A 20,855-nucleotide genomic window follows, 5' to 3' on the forward strand; every position below is an offset into this window, starting at 1 on the left:
TTAACTCTGAGTTACAGTTCCTCCAAGGGCTACATGTGAGATGGTGCAGAAATATGCCATGTCTTATTCAGGTCCTGATATAAAAGTATAATCAAGTCATTTAATTGTACTTTAAGAAATGAAGTTTTAGCTTCATTTGGCTTTTACATAAAAATGACCAATATCCAGCTGAGCCAATCAAAACCAGGTGACTCTAGGACACAACAACTGTATAATCATCATAGCAGTGTGAAAATTGTAGATAATCAGGAGGTGAAGATCTGATTACTATGAGTTTTCCTCCTGCTGCAGATAACTGCAGACATAACAGAGTGAAATTTAGAAATGGCTGTCCAATCTGAAACCAAGAGCCATAGCCTGCTGTGCCTTCCATACAGCAAAAGGCCTTGGATAATTTCTATCTAATATAACCTTGCTAGAGGAACCACAGGAATCTTTTAGCTGCAGTTTGCAATATCCACACATATTGGTAGAAAATATAAGTGGAAATGGTCACAAGAAATATACTAACCATATTCAGGCTTTGTAAGTAGTTGGATGGGAGACCAAGGAAAAATCCAGGGGCTGATAGAAATGGTATTGCTTATTCAGTAGAAAGAAAAGGAGTACTTGTGGCATCTTAGAGACCAACAAATTTATTTGAGCATAAGCTTTCGTGAGCTACAGCTCACTTCATTGGATGCATTCAGTGGAGAATACAAAGTGGGGAGATTTATATACATAGAGAACATGAAACAATGGGTGTTACCATACACACTGTAACGAGAGTGATCACTTAAGATGAGCTATTACCAGCAGGAGAGCGAGGCGGGGGGGGGGGACCTTTTGTAGTGATAATCAAGGTGGGCCATTTCCAGCATTTCCAGTTGACAAGAATGTCTGAGGAACAGTAGGGGGTGGTGGTGGGGAAATAAACATGGGGAAACAGTTTTACTTTGTGTAATGACCTATCCACTCCCAGTCTCTATTCAAGCCTAAGTTAATTGTATCCAGTTTGCAAATTAATTCCAATTCAGCAGTGTCTTGTTGGAGTCTGTTTTTGAAGTTTTTTTGTTGGAGAATTGCAACTTTTAGGTCTGTAATCGAGTGACCAGAGAGATTGAAGTGTTCTCCGACTGGTTTTTGAGTGTTATAATTCTTGACATCTGATTTGTGTCCATTTATTCTTTTACGTAGAGAATGTCCAGTTTGACCAATGTACATGGCAGAGGGGCATTGTTGGCACATGATGGCAAATATCAAACTGGTAGATGTGCAGGTGAACGAGCCTTTGATAGTGTGGCTGATGTGATTAGGCCCTATGATGGTATCCCCTGAATAGATATGTGGACACAGTTGGCAACGGGCTTTGTTGCAAGGATAGGTTCCTGGGTTAGCGGTTCTGTTGTGTGGTGTGTGGTTGCTGGTGAGTATTTGTTTCAGGTTGGGGGGCTGTCTGTAGGCAAGGACTGGCTTGTCTCCCAAGATCTGTGAGAGTGATGGGTGGTCCTTCAGAAAAGGTTGTAGATCCTTGATTATGCATTGGAGAGGTTTTAGTTAGGGGCTGAAGGTGATGGCTAGTGGCGTTCTGTTATTTTCTTTGTTGGGCTTGTCCTGTAGTAGGTGACAAAGTGAAACGATTTCCCCATGTTTATCCCCCCACACACACACACATCCCCTACTGTTCCTCAGACGTTCTTGTCAACTGCTGGAAATGGCCCACCTTGATTATCACTACAAAAGATCATCCCCCTCCCCGCTCTCCTGCTGGTAATAGCTCATCTTAAGTGATCACTCTCATTACAGTGTGTACGGTAACACCCATTGTTTCATGTTCTCTATGTGTATAAATCTCTCCACTGTATTTTCCACTGAATGCATCCAATGAAGTGAGCTGTAGTTCACGAAAGCTTATGCTCAAATAAATTTGTTAGTCTCTAAGGTGCCACAAATACTCCTTTTCTTTTTGCGAATACAGACTAACACGGCTGCTACTCTGAAACTTATTCAGTAGGTGATTGCTTTTGAATCAGCACTTCAGCATGCTCTTAGTAAACACTGAGCTGTGGAAGTTGCTGTCTTTTAGCTGAGACATATGTTCTGACCACTTGTGGTAATTAAAGATCCTCTGATACTTGTCACTTGTCCAGGCCAAATTCCAATTCTGGCAGTTACATGGAGCCTACTAAACATTCCCTCCTTAGTTTTAATAAAATATAGCATTCTTCACTTCCTGCTCCCAAGTTTTATGTGTTGTTGTTATTTGTTGTCATACAACTGTACTGTTTTCCTGTAGAGGTGGCTGCATTTGGGGTGTATGTGAAGTGTTCCATCCACATTGAGACCCTCTGGATGAAGAATCATGTAAATATATTTCAGATTTCTTCTCCGATTTATACAGTGTTGCACTTTTCAGCCAAATGGAGCAAATCACATCTGACCACTAATTCATCCCCCTGGGTCTTACATACATCAACCTGGGCAGCTTCAAACAAGTAAGCTTTTTATGCTCATTCTTCCCTTCCCATAAAAATAAGTCATTCCTTATCCCCTCTCCTTTCTACTGCTAGCTAACCTTATCCTCCCACTTATATCTTTCTTTCCCAACCATCTCCACACCATCCTTCAGACTACTGCAGGAATGGACTTTGTGTACTGGAATACTCAAACATACAGGTCCACTGAAATTTTATCATAATCAAAACAGTATTACTTGGAAGATAAAATCTGAACACTGATAGATCATAATATGGAGCAGATCACAAATGTCCTCAAACCCTGCCCCAAGAGCTTGACCTTGGATACAGCTCTCTTCTGGACCCACTTCTTTTTCATTATCCCTACAAGTAATTAGTCAACTAATTAGGAATATGCTGCAGGCAATCAGATATATTTGATGGACATTTATATATTGATATTGTTTTGTTTACAAACATATATTGCATATAAAATTATAATTATTTTGGTTATATTTCTCTTTCCAACCATTTGTATGTCAATCATTGGCTTAGGCCTCCATCCTTCAAGGTGCCAGATGCCTGAACCAGCATGGAATCTCACTGACATCAGAGAGGTTCTGCATGGTTGCAGGGGTCCATCTGGGAAAAATAGGTTACATGGCTCAGACTGCAGATTGCAAGCATGTTTGTGCAGTGTTAGCACAATGGGACTGACTGAGATATCTGAGCACTACCAGAATTGAAATAATAAAAAAAATCAGCAAAAGTACCAAGACAGGTAATATACAGTTTGGGTCCATTTAAGTTTTTCCATACATAGAAGTATCATGATTTTCAGTTCAAATTCTCACAGCCCTGCCAGGCTACAAAATGGGACCTCCATCCCTTTGGGAAGGGGAGACTGAGATTCCACCTGAAGTCCCACATGCATTGCCCTGGAGGGACCTAGGGTAAGTCTGTACCATTGCAACATTAGATATGCCAAAGTTACTGTTGGTCATCTGAACAGCTTTTTTACGGCTGCCTCTGAGCTCTGCATAGCTGAACTCAGCGTATCTCTGGCATCTGTCCTTACAGGTGCATGGATAGCAAACAGTAATATGTGTATATATATACACACACACACATACACATGTATACACACACCTATATATACACACACACATATTAACTGTTATATATATATATATATATATATATATATATATATATATATATATATATATATATATAATTCTCAAATATATGCCTAAAATAGCTTTTTCACTAATGAATAATGCAGCCAATCCCAAACCCATGCTGATAATGTTTTTTATATCACACAACTATAAAATCACTTTCCCTATCACTGTGGCAAAAGAGCTACATTACATAATATAGATGAACAAAGGAAGTGGAGTGGCTATCACATGGACAATGTAAGACCACCCAATCTGGAATTGGGGAGGACAGCAGAATTAACACACACAGCCCATAAAAAAAATACCAGGATTCTTTTAATTTCTTTCTAAAACATCTGTAAGTGTCCAGATTTGGGGATTTTTACATTTTACCACAATTACAATGTCATTGCTCCTAAAAATATGTTGCAGAAATTGTTTAGTACCGATTGAAAGAGTGGGACTACTATGACTTGCTGAATTACTCGCACTACTTTCTAAAACATCATAAAAGTATTGACTCTGCCCAACCGTGCTTAACTGATAAGCTGTCAGAGGATCAACACTTTGTAGTGGTTTAAATTGAGATCACTGAACAGTTTTAAAATTAAACTGGGAGATAAACATATTCAGTTAAAAATGTCCATTCAAAGATTTCTTCCCCAAGTGATTTTTTTTTTCAAAAAAATAAAAATTTCATTAGAAAAGGGAAAGGAGGACTTGTGGCACCTTAGAGACTAACAAATTTATTTGAGCATAAACTTTCATGAGCTACAGCTCAGTTCATTGGATGCATTCATTGCATCTGATGAAGTGAGCTGTAGCTCATGAAAGCTTATGCTCAAATAAATTTGTTAGCCTCCAAGGTGCCACAAGTACTCCTTTTCTTTTTGCGAATACAGACTAACATGGCTGCTACTCTGAAACCATTAGAAAATGGGTTAGTTAGTTATTTTAAAATAAGACACTAGAGCCTTTCAGATCATCTAGACTTTCAGTTTCCAGTGAAACTGCTGAGTTTCAGATTCAGAATGAGCTGAGAGCCTGGTGAGCTTTGGAAGTGAACACAGGTACAAGTTTTACATGGCAGGCTCACCAAGCTTAAAGAAAGCAGCAGGTTTTAATTCTGATAGCTGAAAGTTTTTAGTGAAAACTTAATTTATTGTCCTTGTTTTTACTAATATTCTTTTTTTATATAATGCTCCATGGCAGATTATGCTCACATGTTCAACAAAGGATACATGAAAAGCATCTTTTAAGAAAAAAAAGCAAACACTAAGGCAACCACAAGATGATCCAGGAAACAAAATACCTAAAACAGGTGCAGAGTTGAAAAAACTAGAATCCACAACTACCTCTCACATGAATGTACACAATAAATAACACAATCCTAAAGACAATAATTTTAAAAACACCAAACACCACTGAGATGCAAAGAAAAAAATGCCTCATGTATATCTATATAAAAGTTAAGAGAATGCCAAAATTACAATGCTCTACTTCCCATCCTCAAGCACATTTAGTGCAGCTGCTCAGATACTTTAATACACCAATTTTATTTTACTACAGAAGAACATAGGGTGACACCTAGGCCCCCATTTTTCTCTTTGTAAATATTTTTAGGGAGCCAAATAATGTTGTATCCAGATAAACTCAGTGGTTCAGTGGTTAGGATGCTAGCCTAGAAACCAGGGCATGTGGATTCAATTCCCTGCTTCACCACAGACCTCCTATGTGATCTTGGACAAGTCACTTAGTTTCTGTGCCTCAGCTTACTATCTGTAACACCTCACAGGAGTGTTGCAAACTAATGCATTAAAAATTGTAGGCACTCAGATATTTTGGTAATGGGGACCAATACGTACTTAAGAGACACAGAATCTATATAAATCCGATTCTGTATTATTTCTTGCTGTAAATAGCAAGAGGGAGCAAATTCACTGGAAAACATGCAGCCAATACAGAGAAAGCCCTGGAGCAGCCATACTGCCACATTTTGCAATACCTGTAGACAAACTCTTGTTTGCAAGGATAGTTCCAAATGAAGTGTATTGGAATAATATGAAGTGTATTGGAATAATATAGCCTGGACATCATGAAACCAATTGACATTTCAGAGCTGCTAAGGGGAAAATGAGTCCAGTTCCCCTCTAAATAACATGAACAGTATTGGAGATAGATACAAGCTATCTCATATTAAGTGTTAGTTATATCTCACTGTAACAAGAAGTGTGGACTAGCAGTTTGCGCTTGGTGCAAGGATCTTCTGGAATTCCAATCTTGGCTTTGAAACAGACAGTCATTTATCTTCTGTCTGAAGTTCCTGTGCAATAAAGTGTAATAATGGTATCTGAGTTTTTGACAGGGCTACACTACTCAAGCAGTCCCATTGATCTTACTGGGACTACACATGTAAGGCCCCCTCAGGTTTGCAGGATAAATCTCCCTTAGTGCAGGCTGAAGAACAAGTTGAGATTTTCATTCAAATTTCATTCTTTTATTTTCATATAGGAAGGATGGGCTCCACCTAAACCAAAGTGGATTCAGACTGCTGGCACTTAACATTAAAAAGGTTGCAGAGCAGTTTTTAAACTAAGAGATGGGGGAAAGCCGATTGCTGCAGAGGTGCACGTGGATCGGACAGAGACTTCTCTTAGAGGAGAGTCTATTGATAGAGATTCTCTAGGTTTTAGTCAGGAGGAGAGGATGGAAGAGGATAAAGTATGGGCCAGATCAGACGAGAAACATTCACATAAAGAATCTGACACATCAGAAAAGGGCAGACAAATAAACAGTGACAAGTTTTTAAAGTGCTTGTACACAAATGCTAGAAGACTAAATAATAAGATGAGTGAACTAGAGTGCCTCGTGTTAAAGGAGGATATTGATATAATAGGTATCACGGAAAACTGGTGGAGTGAGGACAATCAATGGAACACAATCATTCCAGGGTACAAAATATATCGGAAGGACAGAAAAGGTTATGGGGGGAGTGGCACTATATGTGAAAGAAAATGTAGAATCAAGTGAAGTAAAAATCTTAAATGAATCCACATGTTCCATAGAATCTATATGGATAGTAATTCCGTGCTCTAATAAGAATATAACAGTAGGGATCTATTATCGACCACCTGACCAGGACAGTGATAGTGACGATGAAATGCTAAGGGAGATTAGAGAGGCTATCAAAATAAAGAACTCAATAATAGTGGGGGATTTCAATTATCCCCATATTGACTGGGTACATGTCACCTCAGGATGAAATGCAGAGACAAAATTTCTCAATACTTTAAATGACTGCTTCTTGGAGCAGCTGGAATAGGAACCCACAAGGGGAGAGGCAACTCTCGATCTAGTCCTGAGTGGAACGCAGGATCTGGTCCAAGAGGTAACTATAACAGGACCGCTTGGAAATAGTGACCATAATGTAATAGCATTTAACATGCCTGTGGTGGGAAGAACACCTCAACAGCCCAACACTGTGGCATTTAATTTCAGAAAGGGGAATTATGCAAAAATGAGGAGGTTAGTTAAACAGAGATTAAAAGGTACAATGACTAGAGTGAAATCCCTGTAAGCTGCATGGACACTTTTCAAAGACACCATAATAGAGGCTCAATTTAAATGTCTACCCCAAACTAAAAACACAGTAAAAGAACTCAGAAAGAGCCACCGTGGCTTAACAACCATGTAAAAGAAACAGTGATAGATAAAAAGGCATCTTTTAAGAAGTGGAAGTCAAATCCTAGTGAGGTAAATAGAAAGGAGCAAAAACACTGCCAAATTAAATGTAAAAAATGACAAAAAGGAGTTTGAAGAACCGCTAGCCAAAAACTCAAAAGGTAATAACAAAATGGTTTTTAGGTACATCAGAAGCCGGAAGCCTTCTAAACAACCAGTGGGGCCCCTGGACAAGCAAGATACAAAAGGAGCACTTAAAGACGATAAAGTCATCACAGAGAAATTGATTCTTTGCTTCAGTCTTCACAGCTGAGGCTGTTAGAGAGATTCCCAAACTTGAACCGTCTTTTGTAGGTGACAAATCTGAGGAATTGTCACAGATTGAAGTGTCACTAGAGGAGGTTTTGGAATTAATTGAGAAACTAAACAGTAACAAGTCACTGGGTTCCCGATGGCATTCATCCAAGAGTTCTGAAAGAACTCAAATGTGAAACTGTGGACTATTAACTATGGTTTGTAACCTGTCCTTTAAATCAGCTACTGTACCCAATGACTGGAAGATAGCTAATGTAACACCAATATTTAAGAATGGCTCTAGAGGTGATCCTGGCAATTACAGACCGATAAGTCTAACGTCAGTACCAGGCAAATTAGTTGAAACAATAGTAAAGAATAAAATTATCAGACACATAGAAGAACATAAATTGTTGCACAAAAGTCAACATGGTTTCTGTAAAGGGAGATCGTGTCTTATGAATCTATTTGAGTTCCTTGAGGGGGGTCAACAAACATGTGGACAAGGGGGATCCATTAGACATAGTGTACTTAGATTTCCAGAAAACCTTTGACAAGGTCCCTCACCAAAGGCTCTTACATAAATTAAGTTGTCATGGGATAAGAGGGAAGACCCTTTCATGGATTGAGAATTGGTTAAAAGACAGGGAACAAAGGGTAGGAATAAATGGTAAATTTTCAGAATGGAGAGGAGTAAATACTGGTGTTCCCCAAGGGTCAGTCCTAGGACCAATCCTATTCAACTTATTCATAAATGATCTTGAGACAGGGGTAAACAGTGAGGTGGCAAAGTTTGCAGATGATACTAAACTGCACAAGATACTTAAGACCAAAGCAGACTGTGAAGAACTTCAAAAATATCTCACAAAACTAAGTGATTGGGCAACAAAATGGCAAAAGAAATGTAATATGGATATATGTAAAGTAATGCACATTGGAAAAAATAACCCCAACTATAAATACAATACAATGGGGGCTAATTTAGCTACAACTAATCAGGAGAAAGATCTTGGAGTCATCTTGGATAGTTCTCTGAAGATGACTATGCAGTGTGCAGCGGCAGTCAAAAAAGCAAACGGGATGTTAGGAATCATTAAAAAAGGGATAGAGAATAAAACAGCAATTAATGGGTAGCAGATTTAAAACAAATAAAAAGAAGTTCTTTTTCACTCAGCACACAGTCAACCTGTGGAACTCCTTGCCTGAGGAGGTTGTGAAGGCTAGGACTATAACAGGGTTTAAAAGAGAACTGGGTAAATTCATGGAGGTTAAGACCATTAATGGCTATTAGCCAGGATGGGTAAGGAATGGTGTCCCTAGCCTTTGTTTGTCAGAGGGTGGAGATGGATGGCAGGAGAGAGATCACTTGATCATTACCTGTTAGGTTCATTCCCTCTGGGGCACCTGGCATAGGCCACTGTCGGTAGACAGGATACTGGGCTGGATGAACCTTTGGTCTGACCAGTATGGCCATTCTTATGTTCTTATCAACATTTGTTGACGCCACTCTACTGTGGATGTGAAAAATGGGATGAAATTTGCACAAACATTCTGAGCTTTTTTGCACAAAATCAAAATTTCAATTAAATATTTTATCAAATATTGTAATTTTGATATGTTTCAACCAGCTCCCAATATTTGAAAAGTGCTAAATATTATAAAAATCTATAGTAATGGACAGCCAGAATGACAAACAGAAAGTTAAGGGGTGACTTGATCTACAATAATCTACATGGGGAAAAACTATTTAAAAGTGGTCTCTTCAATCTAGCAGAGAAAGGTATAACACTATCCAATGGCTGAAAATTTAAAGTAGACAAATTCTGACAGAAAATAAGGCATAAATGTTTGACATGGTGGGTAATTAACCACTGGAACAATTTATTAAGAGTCATGGTGGATTCACCATCACTGACAATTTTTAAATCAAGGCTGGATGTTCTTCTAAGAGATATGCACTCGGAATCATTTTGGGGAAGTTCTATGGCCTGTGTTATATAGGAGGTCAGATTAGATAATCACAACTGTACCTTTAGGCCCTGGAATTTATTAATTAGATGGGGGTCAGAGGCACATGCTGACAATGATGAAGGGCATGGAAAAACTCTCTTAGGAGAAGAATGGGATTGTTTACTTTAAAAAGGAGACAAATAAGAGGGGCATGAGAAAAGTATATAAAATGAATAGTACAGAGAAGGTGGATTGGAAGAAAAGTAGTTCCCAGTCTCAGAAAAAAAGAACAAGAGAACATTCAATTAAATGAAAAGATGTAAATGTTGGAACTGGTAAAAGGAGATACTTTTGCATAGAGTGCGTAATTAGACTCCAAACTTGCTAGAACTGGAATTCACAGAGGCCAAGAACTTAGCAAGGTACAAAAGGAACTGGATATTTATATAGATAACAATAGCCAGAAGTTGTCTAAGTAACAATAGAAATTTTGGAAGGAAAATTAAACCTCCGGCTTCAGGACTTAAACTGATCTCAGAGACCAGGAAGACCACACAGTGGCAGGGGCAGAGTATGCCACATTTGCCTACTGACGGGTTTTTACACCTTCCTCTGAAGCCGTGGTCAAAGACAGGATACTAGACTAGATGGACTTTTGATCTGATCCAGTCCGGCAATTCCTATGTTCCTATTATCTACAGCCTTCAAAGCACTTTACAAGGGTGGGTTAATGATACCTATGTGTCATAAATATAAAGGGAAGAGTAAACCCCCTTAAAATCCCTCCTGGCCAGAGGAAAAATCCTCTCACCTGTAAAGGGTTAAGAAGCTAAAGGCAACCTCGCTGGCACCTGACCAAAATGACCAATGAGGAGACAAGATACTTTTAAAAGCTGGGAGGAGGGAGAGAAACAAAGGGTCTATGTCTGTCTATATGCTGCTTTTGCTGGGGATAGAACAGGAATGGAGTCTTAGAACTTTTAGTAAGTAATCTAGCTAGGTATGCATTAGATTATGATTTCTTTAAATGGCTGAGAAAAGAACTGTGCTGAATAGAATGACTATTTCTGTCTGTGTGTCTTTTTTGTAACTTAAGGTTTTGCCTAGAGAGATTCTCTCTGTTTTGAATCTAATTACCCTGTAACGTATCTACCATCCTGATTTTACAGAGGTGATTCCTTTACTTCTATTTACTTCTATTTCTATTTAAAGTCTTCTTGTAAGAAAACTGAATGGTTTTTCATTGTTCTCAGATCCAAAGGTTTGGGTCTGTAGTCACCTATGCAAATTGGTGAGGATTTTTACCAAACCTTTCCCAGGAAGTGGGGTGCAAGGGTTGGGAGGATTTTGGGGGGAAAGACGCGTCCAAACTACGTTTCCCAGTAAACCCAGTTAGAGTTTGGTGGTGACAGTGGATATTCCAAAGACAAAGGATAAAATTAATTTGTACCTTGGGGAAGTTTTAACCTAAGCTGGTAAAAGTAAGCTTAGGAGGTTTTCATGCAGGTCCCCACATCTGTACCCTAGAGTGCAGAGTGTGGGAGGAACCTTGACACTATGTTATTTAGTTTCCCCACATGATGATGATAAAAGTGAAACTCAGAGGGAACACATCAATTGCAGAAATGTGAATAAAACTTCAGGGGCTTTCCAGCTGCCAGTCTGATGAACTACGCACTAGATGCTGTTACTTCCCGGTTTGTTACATTTAATGGAATTATTTCATATAAAATGTTTGGTTAACTTAAAATTTTTGGCCTCCTCTGCACTTAGATTTCTTTTGGAAACAGAAGTATTACAAAAAGAAAAGGAGTACTTGTGGCACCTTAGAGACTAACCAATTTATTTGAGCATGAGCTTTCGTGAGCTACAGCTCACTTCATCGGATGCATACCGTGGAAACTGCAGCAGACTTTATATACACACAGAGATCATGAAACAATACCTCCTCCCACCCCACTGTCCTGCTTGTTTTTTCCTAACCCCCCCCCCCCCAGATGTTCTGGTTTAACTTGGATTTAAACTTGGAGAGTGGTCAGTTTGGATGAGCTATTACCAGCAGGAGAGTGAGTTTGTGTGTGTATGGGGGTGGGGGTGTGTGAGAACCTGGATTTGTGCTGGAAATGGCCCACCTTGATTATCATGCACATTGTAGGGAGAATGGTCACTTTGGATGGGCTATCACCAGCAGGAGAGTGAATTTGTGTGGGGGGGTGGAGGGTGAGAAAACCTGGATTTGTGCTGGAAATGGCCCAACCTGATGATCACTTTAGGAAAGCTATTACCAGCAGGACAGTGGGGTGGGAGGAGGTATTGTTTCATATTCTCTGTGTGTATATAAAGTCTGCTGCAGTTTCCACGGTATGCATCCGATGAAGTGAGCTGTAGCTCACGAAAGCTCATGCTCAAATAAATTGGTTCGTCTCTAAGGTGCCACAAGTACTCCTTTTCTTTTTGCGAATACAGACTAACACGGCTGTTACTCTGAAAGAAGTATTACAATACCACAAGAGACTGTTTTGCTATCTTTCTTCACACATGAAATAAGAAAGTCCCAGAAATAATGACGAGAGCTATATTTCACAGCATGATTCTCAGATCAAAAAGTTTTAGGTAAACTATGGGTATTTTTAAAAATATAAGCTCTGTTGCAAGATGCCATGAAAAAGCAGTCGGGGTCATGCATTAATAATTTCTATTTAAAGACCTCAGAAGCCATGTATAAGATCTCATTGTCTCTAATAGCCAAAATGGTGTGGGAGGAATAGATTTGTCACATAGTTGCATTCGTCATAAGAGTTAGGCACTGATTTTACAACACTGTGGTAACAAACAGCTATGTTTTGTTTTGACATGGGCATCATCAGTAATGATGGCTTTCTGATACAGTCCATGAGGGTCAGGTTGTGAGCAGGGTTGGCTCTGGAGTTCAAGAGGGAAAAAAACAGCTAAATACATTGATTATCTAATATGACACTTCTTTGTAAATAAATCATGTTAATTTACATAGTGCTATGTATTCACCTGGCAAATTAACCAATGTTTAAAGACCATACATTTCTTCCATTCAAACTTGATGCTTAAATACACAGCTGAATAAAGAATTTTTGTGTTACTGCCTCACAGTTGTATTCTGATTGCAAGACCCAATGTTAGACTCTTGATACATATTGTTAGATTCCTTACCATTGACTAGCTCCTTATATGTTTGTTATTTATAGTTGTTTAGTTACTAATGACCAAAGGGTGAATATGTATCTTCTGTTGCTGGAAAGGAGAAAGAGGGGTTACTGCTTGTTGTTGTAGCCATTCACCCAAGGAGTGGCTCAAATTTCCTTTCACTGGCTTGCTACTTCAAATGGCTTGTACCCTCTCCTCACTTGCATCCTGGGTTCATTTCTGATGCGTAGTGTCTCCACCCAAGGTGACTCCTTACTGTGTCCAAGACTCAAGTAATGCTGCCCTTGGAAAAATGAATAATGCTACTATTGGGCAAGGAGTAGCAAAAATCAGTACACAAGAAAATGAATTATATTAACACACTCCAACAAAAAAATTACTTATCCCAAAATAATGATATAACAAAAAGGGGACATTACTGAGTAGGATGAAAATAGGATGTGGGGAAGGAAAGAGTTATGGGTAACTAACAAGTACCAACATTAACAAAAACAGATTCCCTACCTCCCAACACTCACATCTCTTCCCAACCCCCAACTCCCTCCCTGGCACCTTCCTGAGATCAAGGCTGTGAATGTTGGCCAATTAAAATAAAAAGGGTCTCCTTACAATGTCTTCACCCATGAATGTGGCAGCCTCCTTTCCAGGCTCCCCCGTCTGTAGTCCTGTGACGGTTTCAACTGGAGAGGAGGAGTTAATCAGAGACACCCTGAGCTGTTCTGCAACTCCCTCACCTCCCAAGCTAAAAAAAAAAAATCCTGAAACTAAAACTGGACTATTTGTCTGCATCAGGCTGGCCCTTCCCTGAGCAGCCCTGATGCATCACTGAGACAGCAAATTGCTTGTCCAAATCACCTCATACAGATGCCTCCTTATTGACCTCAGGAGCAGTCTTTAGTCAATGTTGTCCCTACTCTGGACTCCAAACATGCTGAGAAATGGTGTCAGAGGGTTCTGGCAGCCATTACTGTTGTAGTCCATAGGGTAGGCCTCACTAGAGGCTCTGCTGGCTAACTCTAAGGGTAAGTCTACACTACAGAATAAGGTCGAATTTATAGAAGTCGGTTTTTTAGAAATCGGTTTTATATATTCGAGTGTGTGTGTCCCCACAGAAAATGCTCTAAGTGCATTAACTCGGCGGAGTGCTTCCACAGTACCAAAACTAGAGTCGACTTCTGGAGCATTGCACTGTGGATAGCTATCCCACAGTTCCCGCAGTCTCCGCTGCCCATTGGAATTCTGGGTTGAGATCTCTATGTCTGATGGAGCTAAAACATTGTCGCGGGTGGTTCTGGGTACATATCGTCAGGCCCCCCTTCCCTCCCTCCCTCCGTGAAAGCAAGGGCAGACAATCGTTTTGCGCCTTTTTTCCTGAGTTACCTGTGCAGACGCGCCATACCAAGGCAAGCATGGAGCCCGCTCAGGTAACCGTCACCATATGTCTCCTGGGTGCTGGCAGACACGGTACGGCATTGCTACACAGTAGCAGCAATCCATTGCCTTCTGGCAGCAGACGGTACAGTACGACTGGTAGCCGTCCTCGTCATGTCCGAGGTGCTCCTGGCCATGTCGGCTGGGAGCGCCTGGGCAGACATGGGTGCAGGGACTAAATTTGGAGTGACTTGACCAGGTCATTCTCTTTAGTCCTGCAGACAGTTCTATTGAACTGTCTTATGGTGAGCAGGCAGGCAATATGGATTGCTAGCAGTCCTATTGCATCATCTTCTGCCGGGCAGGCAAGAGATGAGGATGGCTAGCAGTGCTACTGCATCATCTTCTGCTGAGCAGCCATGAGATGTGGATGGCATGCAGTCCTTCTGCACTGTCTGCTGCCAGCCAAAGATGTAAAAGATAGATGGAGTGGATCAAAACAAGAAATAGACCAGATTTGTTTTGTATTCATTTGCCTCCTCCCCTGTCTAGGGGACTCATTCCTCTAGGTCACACTGCAGTCACTCACAGAGAAGGTGCAGCGAGGTAAATCTAGCCATGTATCAATCAGAGGCCAGGCTAACCTCCTTGTTCCAATAAGAACAATAACTTAGGTGCACCATTTCTTATTGGAACCCTCCGTGAAGTCCTGCCTGAAATACTCCTTGATGTGAAGCCACCCCCTTTGTTGATTTTAGCTCCCTGAAGCCAACCCTGTAAGCTGTGTCGTCAGTCGCCTCTCCCTCCGTCAGAGCAACGGCAGACAATCGTTCCGCGCCTTTTTTCTGTGCGGACGCCATACCAAGGCAAGCATGGAGGCCGCTCAGCTCACTTTGGCAATTAGGAGCACATTAAACACCACACACATTATCCAGCAGTATATGCAGCACCAGAACCTGGCAAAGCGATACCGGGAGAGGAGGTGACGTCAGCGCGGTCACGTGAGTGATCAGGACATGGACACAGATTTCTCTGAAAGCATGGGCCCTGCCAATGCATGCATCATGGTGCTAATGGGGCAGGTTCATGCTGTGGAATGCCAATTCTGGGCTCGGGAAACAAGCACAGACTGGTGGGACCGCATAATGTTGCAGGTCTGGGACGATTCCCAGTGGCTGCGAAACTTTCGCATGCGTAAGGGCACTTTCATGGAACTTTGTGACTTGCTTTCCCCTGCCCTGAGGCGCATGAATACCAATATGAGAGCAGCCCTCACAGTTGAGAAGCGAGTGGCAATAGCCCTGTAGAAGCTTGCAACGCCAGACAGCTACCGGTCAGTTGGGAATCAATTTGGAGTGGGCAAATCTACTGTTGGGGCTGCTGTGATGCAAGTAGCCCATGCAATCAAAGATCTGCTGATATCAAGGGTAGTGACCCTGGGAAATGTGCAGGTCATAGTGGATGGCTTTGCTGCAATGGGATTCCCTAACTGTGGTGGGGCCATAGACGGAACCCATATCCCTATCTTGGCACCGGAGCACCAAGCTGCCGAGTACATAAACCGCAAGGGGTACTTTTCAATAGTGCTGCAAGCTCTGGTGGATCACAAGGGACGTTTCATCAACATCAACGTGGGATGGCCGGGAAAGGTACATGACGCTCGCATCTTCAGGATCTCTGGTCTGTTTCAAAAGCTGCAGGAAGGGACTTTATTCCCAGACCAGAAAATAACTGTTGGGGATGTTGAAATGCCTGTATGTATTCTTGGGGACCCAGCCTACCCCTTAATGCCATGGCTCATGAAGCTGTACACAGGCAGCCTGGACAGTAGTCAGGAGCTGTTCAACTACAGGCTGAGCAAGTGCAGAATGGTGGTAGAATGTGCATTTGGATGTATAAAGGCGTGCTGGCGCAGTTTACTGACTCGCTTAGACCTCAGCGAAATCAATATTCCCACTGTTATTACTGCTTGCTGTGTGCTCCACAATATCTGTGAGAGTAAGGGGGAGACGTTTATGGTTGGGTGGGAGGTTGAGGCAAATCGCCTGGCTGCTGGTTATGCGCAGCCAGACACCAGGGCGGTTAGAAGAGCACAGGAGGGCGCTGTACGCATCAGAGAAGCTTTGAAAACCAGTTTCATGACTGGCCAGGCTACAGTGTGAAAGTTCTGTTTGTTTCTCCTTGATGAAACCCCCCGTGCCTTGGTTCACTCTACTTCCCTGTAAGCTAACCACCCTCCCCTCCTCCCTTCAATCACCACTTGCAGAGGCAATAAAAGAAAAGGAGGACTTGTGGCACCTTAGAGACTAACCAATTTATTTGAGCATGAGCTTTCGTGAGCTACAGCTCACTTCATCGGATGCATACCGTGGAAACTGCAGCAGACATTATATACACACAGAGATCATGAAACAATACCCCCTCCCACTCCACTGTCCTGCTGGTAATAGCTTATCTAAAGTGATCATCAAGTTGGGCCATTTCCAGCATAAATCCAGGTTTTCTCACCCTCCACCCCCCCACACACAAACTCACTCTCCTGCTGGTAATAGCCCATCCAAAGTGACTGGAAATGGCCCACCTGATGATCACTTTAGATAAGCTATTACCAGCAGGACAGTGGGGTGGGAGGAGGTATTGGTTCATATTCTCTGTGTATATATAAAGTCTGCTGCAGTTTCCACGATATGCATCTGATGAAGTGAGCTGTAGCTCACGAAAGCTTATGCTCTAATAAATTGGTTAGTCTCTAAGGTGCCACAAGTACTCCTTTTCTTTTTGTCTTCACAATGTGTATGATAATCGAGGTGGGCCATTTCCTGCTCAAATCCAGGTTCTCTCACCCCCTCACCCCCCTCCAAAAACCACACACACAAACTCACTCTCCTGCTGGTAATAGCTCATCCAAAGTGACCACTCTCCTTACAATGTGCATGATAATCAAGGTGGGCCATTTCCAGCACAAATCCAGGTTTTCTCACCCCCCCACCCCCATACACACACAAACTCACTCTCCTGCTGGTAATAGCTCATCCAAAGTGACCACTCTCCCTACAATGTGCATGGTAATCAAGGTGGGCCATGTCCAGCACAAATCCAGGCTTTCATTGTTGCTTCACATTCATGCATTCTTTATTCATTCATCACACAAATAGGGGGATGACTACCAAGGTAGCTTAGGAGGGGTGGTGGAGGAGAGAAGGAAAATGCCACACAGCATTTTAAAAGTTTACAACTTTAAAATTTATTGAATACCAGCCTTCTTTTTTTTGGGCAATCCTCTGTGGCAGAGTGGCTGGTTGGCCGGTGGCCCCCCCACCGCGTTCTTGGGCGTCTGGGTGTGGAGGCTATGGAACTTGGGGAGGAGGGCGGTTGGTTACACAGGGGCTGTAGTGGCAGTCTGTGTTCCAGCTGCCTTTGCTGCAGCTCAACCATACACTGGAGCATACTGGTTTGGTCCTCCAGCAGCCTCAGCATTGAATCCTGCCTCCTCTCATCACACTGCTGCCACAGTTGAGCTTCAGCCCTCTCTTCAGCCCGCCACTTACTCTCTTCAGCCCGCCACTCTCCTCCCGGTCATTTTGTGCTTTCCTGCACTCTGACATTATTTGCCTCCACGCATTCATCTGTGCTCTGTCAGTGCGGGAGGACAGCATGAGCTCGGAGAACATTTCATCTGGAGGGCGTTTTTTTTTCTTTCTAAGCTTCACTAGCCTCTGGGAAGGAGAAGATCCTGTGATCATTGAAACACATGCAGCTGGTGGAGAAAAAAAAAAGGGACAGCAGTATTTAAAAAGACACATTTTATAAAACAGTGGCTACACTCTTTCAGGGTAAACCTTGCTGTTAACATTACATACATAGCACATGTGCTTTTGTTACAAGGTCACATTTTGCCTCCCCCCACCGCGTGGCTACCCCCTCAACCTTCCCCCCTCCCTGTGGCTAACAGCGGGGAACATTTCTGTTTAGCCACAGGCAAACAGCCCAGCAGGAATGGGCTCCTCTGGTGTCCCCTGAAGAAAAGCACTCTATTTCAACCAGGTGACCATGAATTATATCTCACTCTCCTGAGGATAACACAGAGAGATAAAGAACGGATGTTGTTTGAACGCCAGCAAACATACACTGCAATGCTTTGTTGTACAATGATTCCCGAGTACGTGTTACTGGCCTGGAGTGGTAAAGTGTCATACTATGCAGGACGCAATAAGGCTGCCCTCCCCAGAAACCTTTTGCAAAGGCTTTGGGAGTACATCCAGGAGAGCAGTGAATGCCAGGGCAAAGTAATCCTTTCACATGCTTGCTTTTAAACCATGTATAGTATTTTAAAAGGTACACTCACCAGAGGTCCGTTCTCCGCCTGCTGGGTCCAGGAGGCAGCCTTGCGTGGGTTCGGGGGGTACTGGCTCCAGGTCCAGGGTGAGAAACAGTTCCTGGCTGTCGGGAAAACCGGTTTCTCCGCTTGCTTGCTGTGAGCTATCTACAACCTCCTCCTCATCATCATCTTCTTCGTCCCCAAAACCTGCTTCTGTATTGCCTCCATCTCCATTGAAGGAGTCAAACAACACGGCTGGGGTAGTGGTGGCTGACCCCCCTAAAATGGCATGCAGCTCATCATAAAAGCGGCATGTTTGGGGCTCTGACCCAGAGCGGCCATTCGCCTCTCTGGTTTTCTGGTAGGCTTGCCTCAGCTCCTTCAGTTTCACGCGGCACTGCTTCGGGTCCCTGTTATGGCCTCTGTCCTTCATGCCCTGGGAGATTTTGACAAAGGTTTTGGTATTTCAAAAACTGGAACGGAGTTCTGATAGCATGGATTCCTCTCCCCATACAGCGATCAGATCCCGTACCTCCCGTTTGGTCCATGCTGGAGCTCTTTTGCGATTCTGGGACTCCATCATGGTCACCTCTGCTGATGAGCTCTGCATGGTCACCTGCAGCTTGCCACGCTGGCCAAACAGGAAATGAGATTCAAAAGTTTGCGGTTCTTTTCCTGTCCACCTGGCCAGTGCATCTGAGTTGAGAGTGCTGTCCAGAGCGGTCACAATGGAGCACTCTGGGATAGCTCCCGGAGGCCAATACCATCGAATTGTGTCCACAGTACCCCAAATTCAAGCCGGCAAGGCCGATTTAAGCACTAATCCACTTGTCAGGGGTGGAGTAAGGAAATTGATTTTAAGAGCCCTTTAAGTCGAAATAAAGGGCTTCATCGTGTGGACGGGTGCAGATTTACATTGATTTAATGCTGCTAAATTCGACCTAAAGTCCTAGTGTAGACCAGGGCTAAGTGGGGTTATACTGGATACTTGAAAGCAGCGATGAGCTGGAGCCGGTTCACACTGATTCGCTAGAACTGGATGTTAAATTTAGAAGCCCTTTTAGAACTGGTTGTTCCATGAGGGACAACCGGAGGTGAACTGGGGTGGGGGTGGGGGCGAGGAGGGCCACCCGCACTGCAGCAGGTAACCGAGGGGGGGCACGCAGGGGAACCGCTCCCTGCCCCAGCTCACCTCCGCCACCTTCGACCTGAGTGTGAAGCCGCCGCCTGCTTCTCAGCCCTCCCCAGCTTCCCGCCGAACAGCCGATTTGCGGGAAGCCAGGGGAGGGGGTGGAGAAGCAGAGTGGGGCAGCGCGTTCAGCGGAGGAGGCGGAGCAAAGGTGAGGTGAGCTGGGGCCGGGCGTGGGGTGGGGAGCTGTCGATGGGTGCTCTGCACCCCCCAAATTTTCCCCATGGGTGCTCCAGCCCTGGAGCACCCAGGGAGTCAGCGCCAAAGGCACCACTTTTGATGTGATCAGCTCCCCCCCAGCTACGCTCCCCCGCCCCTAGGAGCCAGAGGGACCTGCCGGATGCTTCCTGGGAGCTGCCCCAGGTAAGCACCTCCAGGACTCCCCACCTCGCCCCCCAGCAGGTCTCTCTGGCTCTTAGGGCGGGGCGGGGTGGGCACCCACTATGGTGACCCACGAGACCCTCCTGCCCGGTTCTGGGGGCAGTCACGGGACAGGAGAGGGAGGTGGATGGGGTAGGGGTCCTGGGGGGGCGTCAAGGAACACGGGGGGGTTGGATGGGGCAGGAGTCCCGGGGGGCGGGGGTGGGCAACGATCCCCTCGTAGGGTGAGGAGGGAACCCGTTGTTAAGATTTTGGCAGCTCATCACTGCTTGAAAGTATACACAAATATTGCAATCCTAGGATTTGATGCACTGTATAATAATATCACTCAAAATAATGATAAAAAGAGATACATAGCTAAACGTTTCAGAAGATTTTATAGCTTAAAGAAAAAAAATCATATTAGGATTAAAGTCCTGAGTGAGAGCAAACATAGGTTGGGGGCTGATATTTGTGGGTCATCAGATTCGTTTGTTTCATCGTGGGCACCATCTTTCCTCCTAGCTACTTCAGTCATAAAATGTTCAAAGATTGCAATTATTGTTGTATAGTGATAGCAGTCATTGCATTTCTCCACTCCTGGATTACAAATTTCAGAGGGTGATGGAATAGATGTCCTAAAGCTGAATCTTATGATCTGTAGAAATCACTTTGGCCACAATCTGTTAGCATGTTAATTAGCTATGAAAAGGTTCACACTGCCTGTAGGCTACTGATTGTGAACTTTATTAATAGATCAAAAATATACAGCATTTCAGTCTACTGCCTTTCATACAAACTGTGATCACAGAATTGCCAGAATAGTGGTTAAAAATTTGGAGGGCTGTATCTATTCTTTTCACTGCTTTGTTACATTTTGAACAAGGGAGACCTGACTTCAAGTGGATATGTAT

Source organism: Lepidochelys olivacea, assembly GCF_965140295.1.
Source record: "Lepidochelys olivacea isolate rLepOli2 genome assembly, chromosome: 1".
NCBI lineage: Eukaryota > Metazoa > Chordata > Testudines > Cheloniidae > Lepidochelys > Lepidochelys olivacea.